The sequence below is a fragment of the Oreochromis aureus genome, linkage group 6, assembly GCF_013358895.1.
Source record: "Oreochromis aureus strain Israel breed Guangdong linkage group 6, ZZ_aureus, whole genome shotgun sequence".
In the NCBI taxonomy this organism is placed as follows: Eukaryota; Metazoa; Chordata; class Actinopteri; order Cichliformes; family Cichlidae; genus Oreochromis; species Oreochromis aureus.
The window spans coordinates 40172901-40185033 of record NC_052947.1 but is presented as its reverse complement, the minus strand read 5'-3'; the positions used below and the strand labels follow the sequence as shown (position 1 = coordinate 40185033).

Genomic DNA, 12133 nt, shown 5'->3' with positions numbered 1-12133 from the left:
GGCCGCCTACAGGGAGGAGGTGGATCGTCTGGCTGAGTGGTGCGACACAAACAACCTGCTGCTTAACACCGAGAAGACTAAGGAGCTCATCGTGGACTACAGGAGGAATGCTGACCCACATCCACCCATCCACATTAAGGGGCGGCTGTGGAGCGTGTGAGCAGCTTCAAGTTCCTGGGAGTCCACATCTCCGAGGATCTCACCTGGACGACCAACTGCTCCAAGCTGGTCAAGAAGGCTCACCAGCGCCTCTTCTTCTTGAGGACTCTGAGGAAGAACCACCTGTCCTCAGACATCCTGGTGAACTTCTATCGCTGCACCATCGAGAGCATCCTGACCAACTGTATAACAGTCTGGTGCGGGAACTGCTCTGCCTCGGACCGAAGGCGTTGCAGAGGGTCGTGAAAACTGCCCAGAGCATCGCCGAGCACCACTTCCTGCCATAAAGGACATCTACAGGAAGCGGTGTCTGAAAAGGGCTGGGAAAATCATCAGAGACCCCAGTCACCCATCACATAGACTCTTCACCCTCCTGCCCTCTGGGAGGCGCTACAGGAGCCTCCGACTAAGACCACCAGGTACCGAACAGCTTCTTCCCCACAGCTGTCAGACTCCTGAACTCTGCCTCCTGACATCTGACCCACGTTAAACTCATGGACTGAACATACACACACCCACAACCACCACTAGCACTTTACCACTACTGTATAGTTCTGTGTAGATAATCATTCTGTACATACGATAATTTTTAATCCCACAACTGTTTATAACTTACATAGTTTACATTCTGTATAACTGTATATCTCAGATTTCTGTATAGTTTTTATTTCATATTTATATCCTGTTCATAGCCTGTACATAGCTTGTACTCACTACAGCCTGTACATACTTATAGTTATAGAATATTCATAACATACTTCACACTGTGTACATTATAACATACCATAATAGACCCATTTCTGTAATATACTTACACATCTCTATTATTGCTAATTTATATTGTAATATATCTATATCACGACTAAAGCACTTTCTGGATGGATGCAAACTGCATTTCGTTGCCCTGTACCTGTGACATGTGCAATGACAATAAAGTTGAATTCTATTCTATTCTATTCTATTCAGCATCCTCGCCTGCAGCAGCAGCTTCGTCGTCATCATCAGCACCTGCCGCAGCTTCTCCTGGCCCGGCCTCTGCATCAGCTCCAGCCTCTCCTGGCCCGGCCTCTGCATCAGCTCCAGCTTCTCCTGGCCCGGCCTCTGCATCAGCTCCAGCCTCTCCTGGCCCGGCCTCTGCATCAGCTCCAGCTTCTCCTGGCCCGGCCTCTGCATCAGCTCCAGCCTCGCCTGGCCCGGCCTCTGCATCAGCTCCAGCCTCGCCTGGTTCGGCTTCAGCAGCAGCTTCTGCCTCGGCCTCCGTATCAGTTCCAGCCCCACCTGGTTCGGCTTCAGCAGCAGCTTCTGCCTCATCCTTCTCCTCGTCCTTGCCTGGTTCTGCTGGCACACCGCCATCCGGTCCACGTCCGGCACCTCATTTTCACTGGCCGTTTTCTAGGCCGCTGGATGGTCGTCATCGCCGATGTGGGCGTCCTCCTGAACGAGGTTGTCGCCGCCACCGCCTTCCACATGGCCGGCCTCCGGACTTCTGCGGCCGCCACCGCCTTCCGCGTGGCCGGCCTCCGGACTTCTGCGGCCGCCACCGCCTTCCGCGTGGCCGGCCTCCGGACCTCTGTGGCCGGCCTCTGGACTTCTGTGGCCACCACTGCCTTCTTCGTGGCCGGCCTCCTGAACTGTCCCATACTGGCCTTCTGTGCTGTTGGGCCCCAGGCAGGCCACCTGAACTGTGTTTCGGACTCTGCTCCCCTGTGTGTTTGTGACCATTTTGTTTGGGACTCTTGGGCCTCCGTTTTGGTCCTGGTCCGGTCCCTCCGTCCTGGACCCCCTACCGCCCACCCGGGTCTGGTGGTGTGTTTCTGTGGCTGTCGGGAGCCTGCCCTTGAGGGGGGGGCACTGTCATGATCCTGAGTCCATGACTCAGCGATTTTGGGTTTGGTGTATTTATTGTTATTATTTGTGGGCTGTTTTGGGATGGTTTGTGTTTTGGGATTTTGATACTGGGTTTCTGGGTTTGTGCTCCCTCTGTTGGTCCCTGGTGTGAGTGTTCCCCCTGTCTCGTCAGGTTAACCAGGTCCAGCTGTGTCTCCCACCTGTGTGTGATTTCCCAGTGTTCCTCTGTGTATTTATTGTGTGGGTTTGCCTTTGTTCCTCGTCGCGTCATCTGTGTTCATTCCCTATGTTTCTCTACGTCTCCCTGTTCTGCTGTCCTCTTCTGCCATCTCTGAGTTTCTCCCGCTGACCTTATGTTCCAGGTTTGTTTGTTAGTTTCACCCAGTTTAGGTTTATGTTCAGTCCTGCCCTCACTTCTGTTATCTTCACTGTAAATAAACCTCCACTCGCATCTCCATCACCGTCTGCATCTTGGGTCCTCATTTATTCATCACACGACTGCTGCCCCAGTCGTGACAGTTTTAATCAAATTTTTGAAAAAAAATCCTTTAACTTCTTTATGAAATAATGCAGTCTGGTGATTTTTAGCTAATAGCTGAAACAGTCTTGGTCGCAGTGAGATGAACATCGGTTTTTTTCAGCACCACATGAGCTGGCGATGGTACGGCAGCATCCAGCATGTCTATATGTTTCTGAGCCTTTGAACTGATCTTATGTTGACAGTCCTGCACACTCGTGGACCGCTGAGCTGACTGAAAGGGCAGATTGTCGTCTTCCTCTGTGATTGGGGTTGGGAAAGAGCAGGAGAGAGTCCAAATTTCCCTTCTCGAGTTCCACTTGTTATGCCGGGGCACTCTGACTGCTTCTGGGCAAAAACTGTAGACATTGTGTTTAGTTTTAGTCTAAACACAACACAGTTTAAAAAATATACTGAATGCATCAGAGGAAATGTTCAGAGAGCACAGCTGCTGGTCTCTTGAAAGCATTTTCTCATCTTCGTTTTGAAAGGAAAGCTGCACAGACTAATACCACTTTCTTGTTTCCTTTTGACTGGAAATCACAACCAGTGTGGCATCTTTGGATCCAAACTCCACTTATTTTGCAACAATAGCTCCAGAGTGCTACCAGTTTACACCACTGACTCAGAGTACACTGTACACCTGGTGTAATGGTGGTTTCTGATAGCTTGAAATAAAAATATTTCATGTGTTTTTATGCTCTTTGACATGAGCAAGCATTTACAGCCTGCAGGAAGAAGTACTGTGGCTTATTTTTTAAATTACTCCAAAATAGATCATGTGATTTACATGAGCGTTGTGTCAGTGTTGATAGCGCAAACATCGTCCTCAATCAGCTTAATAACCACAAAGCTAATGCTAACATATTTGAGGAGAGACCGGTGAAATTAATAATGATTTAACTGTAGTCCTCAAGCACAAGACGAGCTACTGTGTATCCATGTGGAGCCGTGTTAACTTAGCTAAGTGTCTGCATAGACAGCACGTAGCAAGTCAAAACCCTGTCACTACTTTCCCAATGAATATTCAAGCTATCACACTCCACTGTGCTACGTGTCTCTAAGTGCAGGACATGAAAGCAAAGAAGAGTCGACGCACATATTCATAATCATCACTTCTGTGCTCGCTCGGCGCCTCGTCGGCTGCATTGACCAGGTGCTTTCAACTGTTAGATCCGTTCTATTAGACGAAACTCCCGTCTGTTGATCGGAGACATTTAAGCACGATGCTAATTGAACGCCGCCTGACATTTTAGCTCACCTAGACTCCTGCCAGACCTGACAAACATGTCAGTTTCTGCCTCTCAGTATAATTGGGTTTTCTATCTTGGCTCAGCTAGCTGCCCCTTATGGCAGTACATAAGTTGGAAGCTCACAAGCTGCGTGTGAAAACACAGAGCTACACGTTCATTATGAATGAACAGAGACAAGACAAACAAGATCCGTTTAGATAATTAACCAGCAGCAATCCCACTTCAGACATCTTCATCTGTCTCGAGTTACTGAAATAATGAATTCTTCACAGCGATCATCAATAAATAACACAACAACATATGTCATTTGGAGATGCCTTTTCCACAACATTTTGCATTAGCATGCTTTTCAAGGGGAGCTCAGCTCTCTTCCTCTGACAGCAGCACACACTGACTTGTATAGCTTTCAATCCCCTGCTGAGAAAGTGGGCAATGTCCCGTGAAGGCACGTAAAAGAATATTGATGGAATATCCCCGGCTCACCTAGATTTACCCATCCTATCTTCTTTACAGCTCCCCTTCTCTCCCTCTTCCATCTCAGCACCTCACACTCTGTCAGCCCCGTCTCCATCTCCCTCCATCTCTCTGTCCGTCTGGATTTGCGTCTCCGAGTCTGTCTCCCCTCCTCTGTCGCCGTGTCTCTCCACGGGCTCCGGGGTGCTCGTCTCTCCGCTCATCGCAGCCATTTGGAGATTGTGCCTTAGGCCTGACAGATGTTGCGTCCCCTCTGAGCAACCAGAACCTCCATCACCATCCTCACCTCAAACGAAACCACTGCTGTGCAGGCTAGGGGAGCATGGCTGATTCGCTGTGATTATTTTGGCATGCACCGTGTCCTTAAAAAGCTGGTGGACCAGACGACACTTTCCCTCTCTTTTCCTTTTTCTTATCTCCATGCAACACGCAGCTCTACACGCTGATGTCGGTACACTGAACATGCACCAGGTGGTATGGCTCCAGGTATGTCTGGTGTAAGTAAGCATGTGTTGCAATGAATTGACCTGTTTAATTAGAAGTGACGTCGCAATTTTATAGTAGCACTAATTTAGCTCTTGGCGAGTTTATGCAACATTTTCTGCTGAAAATATGTAATAAAAGCTTTTTGAATATACATTCTCCATAAATTGTGATTCTCATTTTGATGTTTTTAGTCTTGAGGGGAAAACTGCATCTTTTCAGGTTAGTACTGTCCTTAAATAAGAGTCTGTCTTTCTTTGCATAACAAAAAGACTAAAGCAAGTTTGGAAAGATTCTGAATCTTGAAATGTGACAATGATTTTTCATTGTATCATACATAGCTCACTAATAATAACATGTTTAGAGCTTTTCATGCCTCCTTTTCAGCAACGTTTGTTCGTCCTGGACTGGAGCTGCTGCATGAATGACAGATTATATTCATATATCTTTAAAGGCTTCCGATTAGCACATAAATCATATTTATGAGCAGCATGAGGCCATCAAGCTTTAACCTATATTGCAAAGACACAATCAAGGCTTCATACACAAATGTTTCCCACCGAGAGCTTTAAGTGCTGCATTTTCAAACAGCTGAGTTTATTCTTATTTTAAATCTATTTATTCTGGGAAACACTTCATTAAGTATGATTGTTTGTTACCATCTGAAGTTAAAATTATGTACAGGAATTACAAATGAATAACTCAAGTAATAAAAGTATTTGTCTGTAAATCTGTGGAGCCGAACAAACCTGTCAACATCAGCGAGTACACAGCACTCACATTTTGATCTCTCTCCTTCGGCGTTTCTGTCTCTTAGAGCGGCGTGTTTGTTTAAAAAAAGAAGCATTTATTTAACTTAAAGCAGATATTTTATTTGAAGAAAAAACACATGATGCAACATTTTTGTCCTATTTCGCCGTTCTGAGTGTGACTGTAAGAGAATACAAGACAAACTGGGAAGAGCAGAGCTTTTAGCTTCGGTTAACCTTATTTAACCTTAACATATAACAGTCTTTGACTCTGCTCAGGATTGTTTTGCTGCCACATCCTTTTAATGTTCAACACCGAGTAAAAAAATTAGAGTCTTGTACTTCACGAGTGATTCACAGGCAATGATGCACGCATGTTCCAGTGTAATTATATCTTATTAAACAGTGTCAATGCTCGCTGTCTTCACACTGTCAGAGCTGGATGAAGTTATTGCTAATGCAAAATCAACTTTTCTGCTCCTGCTGCTTCACATTAAAAGCACTCAACTGGCAAAACACAAGCTGGCTGCTATTGTGAAGACATCACGGGAGACAATGTACACCACTCATCAAAAATGCACCAACAAAACCACTTTTCTCATCATCAAATCATCTTTAATATCTGACTTTAACAGTAAAGAGCAGCTACACTCAGCTGTGACACTTGGAAAATAAAGCACCAAGTCCTGGTTTCCTTATTACTGCAATATAACTACAAAAAAGCTACAAATTAAAGTTAACTGTTCATTTCATGTGTCAGGAAAGTGACGCATCAGTTGGCCTGGCTGATGGAAGTCAGGAGGTCAACCCTGTGAGGTCAAAGTCATCAATGGCAATCAATCTAACCTGATGCTATTAAAATTTGTTCTCACAACTTCTGCAAACTTCAGATTTTTTTTAACACAGTCTGACAGCTCGACTGTTTGCAGCCTCTCTTCTGCAACAGCACCTGAAGAAACCACTGCAACCCTGGAATAGACTGCTCCGCATCTGTGCTTCACAGCTTGATTTAGAAAGTAGCCGTGCCCCACTTATTCAGCACGTCCAGAATCAGAGAGCCATGAAAAAGGCTGTCTTGTAGCATCCAACGCCAAGAAAACAGCTTCAGCTCAGAACAAAGGAAAAGCAACATAAAACAAACTTGACTTTTACTCATTATTTTTCTTATTTTGTCTCATTTGGGTGCTTTTCCCCACTGTTTTTCAAACATTCTCTACTTTTATTATTTGATTCGATGAAGCCATCCTTAAAAAATTAAATTCATGCAATCCTTTGCTAACGTGCTTCTCTTCGTTTTGTGCATTCCACTTATGACTTCTGTAAAAATCCCAGTCTTGTGACTTGCTGCGTGTATTCCAAGACTCCATTCAAAAAAGTGACAAACTAAACATTTGTTATTCCTCCAGGAACTTAATCCCACCATTAAACTACGTGGCTGACAAGAAGTCGCCCTACACATTTCTATTTCAATTATAAAATCTGTAAACTGATGATGTGCATTTGGGTATTTCACTAATGATGGTAAAGGAGTGAAAAGAATAAATGTTTTTTTCTTTTCCTGTGAGGTGACACTCACTGCTGCTGCACAGAAATGCATCAATGTCATATAATGCTTGTATTTATGTATGAAAGCGTTTGCATGATGATGCAAGTCTCGGGACATTTTTCGTATGGATTCCGTTTGTCTTCCTGCGAAACATTTCTCTTTTTTTATTGTTGTCATTGTTATTTTGAGGACACTTCGAGGACATGAAATATTTAAGTTCACTTTTAAGTCTTGAACTTGTACAGAAAAGCGAGACAATGAACAGAAGTCTTTGAAGCTCGACTGTGGGAGAGAGGTCTCTTCTGAGGTGAATTCATATTCCACCCACCTGCCTATTGTTGCCTTCACAGCTCCACAAGGCCATGATTGTTTTGAATACTGCACATACAAACACAGGCATGCACTCCCACAAATGGGTGAGCATTCAAGGCCTTTGTCACGAGAGAACATTTGAGCCCTGTGACTTTTCTTTTACTCAGTACATTGATGAAAAAGAGTCATTATGTATTCCTTAAAGAGAAGGCTGAGACTGAGAGGAAAGCAGCTCAGACTGACTCTGCTGTCACTCAAATGCTTCCCCTGGAAAAATCTCTTTTGTTTTCAAACCATTAGAGGCAATACCCATTTGTATGACTGCAATCTGTGTGCTTTTTTTTTTTTTTGTTAACCAGCACTCACCATCCCCAGCCATTTACTGTAATAATGTGCTCTCACACAAAATCTCAGGCTAAAACCCCAAATTACTTCCCCTAATGTGTACTCGAGCTCCGTTCTTTCATGTACAGCCTCAGTATGAAGCCACAATATGAAAATTGATGTAATTGCTGTGTTGTCAGACTGTTTTCTCCATGAGTGACCCCTGGGCCATGCCTCTGTTTATTTATTTTTTTGCTCTGTCATTTTTTCTCCCCGTTTCCTCCCATCGCCACTCTTCCATGCTCACTTGCTCCCTGTCAGTTTATGTGCTGTCTCTTTCCCCCCTGCTCCCTTTCTTTCCTTCGCTCCCTGTGCAGTTTCTCTCTGTCCCTCTCCACTGCTTTACTCCCACTATCCCCCACAGCCACACAGGCCTGATTTACTTCCACTACTGGATGAAGAGAGGGGCTTTTGTCTGCCACCAGCAGTAGTCACATGGTGCTGTGCCCGGGGTGACAGAGACTGACGAACCTGCAGTCTCTACTGCGTCCATACTTTCTGAGTATGTGGAAACAGCAACAATGGAGGAAAAACACTTTGAGTGTGGAGTGCTTTATAGAGAAAGTTGCTTCTTCTCTGGTTCCTTTCTCCACTCTTTTTTTTATTTAATGTTAGCGTGGCTAGCAGTAGATAACAATGTCAGTCTATCCTGCTATATGTCAGCCTAATGCTACCATTCAGGATGAAGTATTACAACAAATATTGAATCGACTGCAATTAGATTTGGTTCAGACATATTATCTAAGCAAGATAAATGCTCTCTTGTATCAGCTCATGACAGGATAATTGCCCTATTTCACAATGACATCGTGAATACTGTCTTGTGTCTTATCTGAATAAAATGAAAATGGTATCCAGGACAATGATGTCCAGGATCTGATCTGAGAAATGAAACAAACTGCCAAAGCTGCAGTTCCTCTGCTGTCCACTTGAGGCTGGATCCAAAGCCTCAAGTGAGCATCCTACAAGGATGTTCTAAATGTGGACTTGTAGATTTGACTGACAAAAGGAAACTTACCGTTCATTTCCACATCAATTACATCTTACACATTAACTGTATTTTAGGATATCTTAAATCAGTAGCATTTCCCCCGGGCAAGCAGGGCAAGCAGTGCTTGCCCAGTTTCATCTTAAAACATAAATTAAGACCAAATCTCTCTCCTTACGTCTCAAACAGTGTTCTGTCCAGTAAGCTTTTCTCATCGTCTATCAGTGCCAACTGTGGTCCCAGTTGGCCTTGAAGGAGGATTGACTCTCCCTCCAATCCCACTTAAGTATGTGTTCATTTCATTGGTGTGTCTGTGGCCCATTAACGAAAGTTTGAGCTGGGCAAACTTAGAGGTCAGCAGTGTTTTTTTCCTGGTACTCTGTGCATTGTGGATAAACGTCCAGTCTTACAAGAAACTAACAGGAAATTAACATGCTAGATACGTTTCTATTGGCTCTGCTTTCACTGCTCTGAGATCAGTTACCATATGCACATTTGCATAGCACAGCATAAGCAAGTCTCTATTACGAACCACGCTGGCCAGCATGTGTGATATAAGAAACTTTTAATAACCCACTAGATTATGATTTTCTTTTAAAAAATATTTTTTGGGTTCAAATCCACTGGGGCCTTTCTTTACATTACATTTTCTCCCCATGTGCACGTGGGTTCTATCTGGGTGTTCCAGCTTCCTTCAACAGTCCAAAGACATCTAGTTCTAAATTGTGCATACGTGTGAATGTGTGTGAATAGTTGTTTGTCTCTCTGTGTTATCCCTGCATCAAATTAGTGATTTGTTGCAGTAGCTAAGACAGGTTCCAATCCCCCCACGACCCTCAGTTGGATAAGTGAACAAACACACAGCAGAAAAAACAGTTTATGCGGAATCCAGTTTGAATCACTGATTGTTCCCACAGAAATGCAGTGTAAAACTCTCTACTTCTCTACTTCTTTGTATCTGATTAGCAACTATGTTGGAAAATCTGTATTTCCTGACTAAAAACTTGTAGATACAGGCTCTATAAATGGGTAGTCTCCTTATTTCAAGGAGACTAAAGCACCCCGTGATGTCCAACACCCATTGCTTGGGCTAAAGAGTGTCTATACAATCTAAATCTATAAAATCTATAGTCTTAAGCCATTCACTTATGAGTTCTGTGTTACATTATTTGTCAGATAAAAAGTGAATTTGATGTGTTTTGCTAGCCTATGCATGCCTAACATTATCAGTGAGCACAATGACCATACTGGTCTCAAATTCTACTTTACATCTTGCAGATGACACAAAGCCAAGGCTACCAAGTCATTGTTCCTCTGCTCAGAATTACTAGTATGTTTTGCATCTAATAATCACTCTATAGACTGACAAGGATGCTTTCAGTCGCATTTTTATTTTACATGTCATATTTTGGCAATATGGTGATACTATGGATGTGTGAGAGAAAAAAGTGTGAGTGTGAGACAAAGAATATTTGAATGCGTGACTTTGTGTGAAATAGCTAATTTAGGCTCATGTTCGTGTATATCTGGCACGTGATGGTTTGTATGGGTGACTGTCATTTTGGCTATGTGGCAGGAATAGTTTTTTAAAAGTGTGTCTCTGTGTGTGTGTGTGTGTGTGTGTGTGTGTGTGTGTGTGTGTGTGTGTGTGTGTGACATCAGCAACATGTCAAGTTATTTGCTGGCCTTCGTCTGTTTTCTGCTCTGTGAAACTGGTGATTGCTGGTTTCTGTGGACTGAAATGCTTCTGTGATCTCTCTCTGTGTCTCTGCATTGATGCATCATTAGACACATCTTCTTTGGGTTTGCCCAGATCCCACCACTCTACAAGCAATAAAACAGAAGATAGCCTAGCTAATACGAACGTTTCTACCCCAGTCTGCCACTCATTTTGATTCAATTAAGAGGCATGTCATAAAGACTCCATAGTTGGTCAAATATGTATTGTAAAAGCATGAATAATACAAACATGCAAGAAGAAGAGATTTTACAGCTTACTTGCACCAAGTCCCAAACAGAAATGTTTAGAATGGGGAACTTAAATCGGTAATCACTAGTGTTGTTGTTACTCTTTCCAAGTACACTAACATTTAGATGGATGTGACAAATAAAGACAAGAGAAAAAATGGATATTTAGGGTCTGGCGGAAATGTGTGGATTAATTAAGGTAGTTCATAAACCCAAACTGGACATGGACAAAACAAAATTTAAAACATAGAAATACACAAACACACAATCAGAGATGCCCAAAACCCTAATGGACCAGAGCCATAATGGAACCTGGCAAAATTGACCCAAATGGACCTAGCACAGAAAAAGTGGTTAACTCTGACCATTTGCTGATGTGCTGCCTCTAATTTATTTTAAGCCTGTATAGAGAGCATGCCTCAGCAACCCCAGCCAACCCTAAACCAACTGAGAAAACCTATGATTTATATCCAAGCGGCTCCTAATGATTAGGCTGAAAACATCCACGTTCAGGTTCAGTTCATCATCTACGTTTTCAGTGGTGGGGTAAAGAACGTGTAGATGTGTTGTATAAAGGGATAAAGCAGCTCAGCTCTTTGTAGGAAAAACTAGGCCCATCTAATGTATTTGACTTGGTTGACTTAATGAAAAAAGCAATCACAACGCATAGGGCTGCAAGGACAAATAATTGGCTTTTGCCAGAAGGCAACGCAACAGTTCTGGCAAAGGGCTTTTAATTTGAGGTACTATATACTGCTTATGTCTGATTGATAACTTCCCATCATGTATTTTGTCATCAGATGAAAGGCTAAATTTCTCCTTATTCCTGCACCACATTTTCTTTTTCCTGTTTTTGTGTCTTTCATTGATTAACTATTGTGGTCAGTAACAATTTCCTGTTTTGCTGTGATTATCAGACTTGATTGAATTTTGCAGATATAGTGGGGTAGACAGATGACATCTATCAAACAGTATCACTGGAAATTTCCAGCATCTCTGAAGCAGAAATAAAAATGGGAAAGCCAATTATCACATTTACTCTACGGTGATGAGTTTCTACACCGATCGTTTAAAAGTGTAAGGTTGCTAAACCTGTGTGTAAATGCTGTCATTTCTCATACTGACCTATATAACACAAAGACAAGTCAAGATACAGACTGTGGGATGTAGAGATCTTAGGACAGAATATGATAAATTTGTTTTTCTGGAGCATCACTTGATCAACAGGAAGTCATAGCCTGAAGATATTTTGATAAATGTCATAAGCTGCAATTCTCAGACTTTGATTTCTAAGATTTTCGGTTCTTTTGTCACCACTGTAGACCACCTGTAGATGACAATGGGTTTTAGAATGAAAGGTTGGGCTTTTTACATGCTAACATGTGCCAGGTCATTGGTGAGGTGTCTAGGGTTAGTATTGGGGTTGCTTTTTGCAACATGTTCTCAGAAACT

At 43.0% G+C, this 12133-nt stretch overlaps 1 protein-coding gene across 1 annotated transcript in view; it reads right to left on the bottom strand.

Annotated features, from left to right (window-relative positions):
- Window positions 1-12133, bottom strand: part of LOC116323927 (VPS10 domain-containing receptor SorCS1) — a 184558-nt gene that overhangs the window by 75986 nt on the left and 96439 nt on the right. The gene's annotated exons all lie outside the window — the stretch shown is intronic.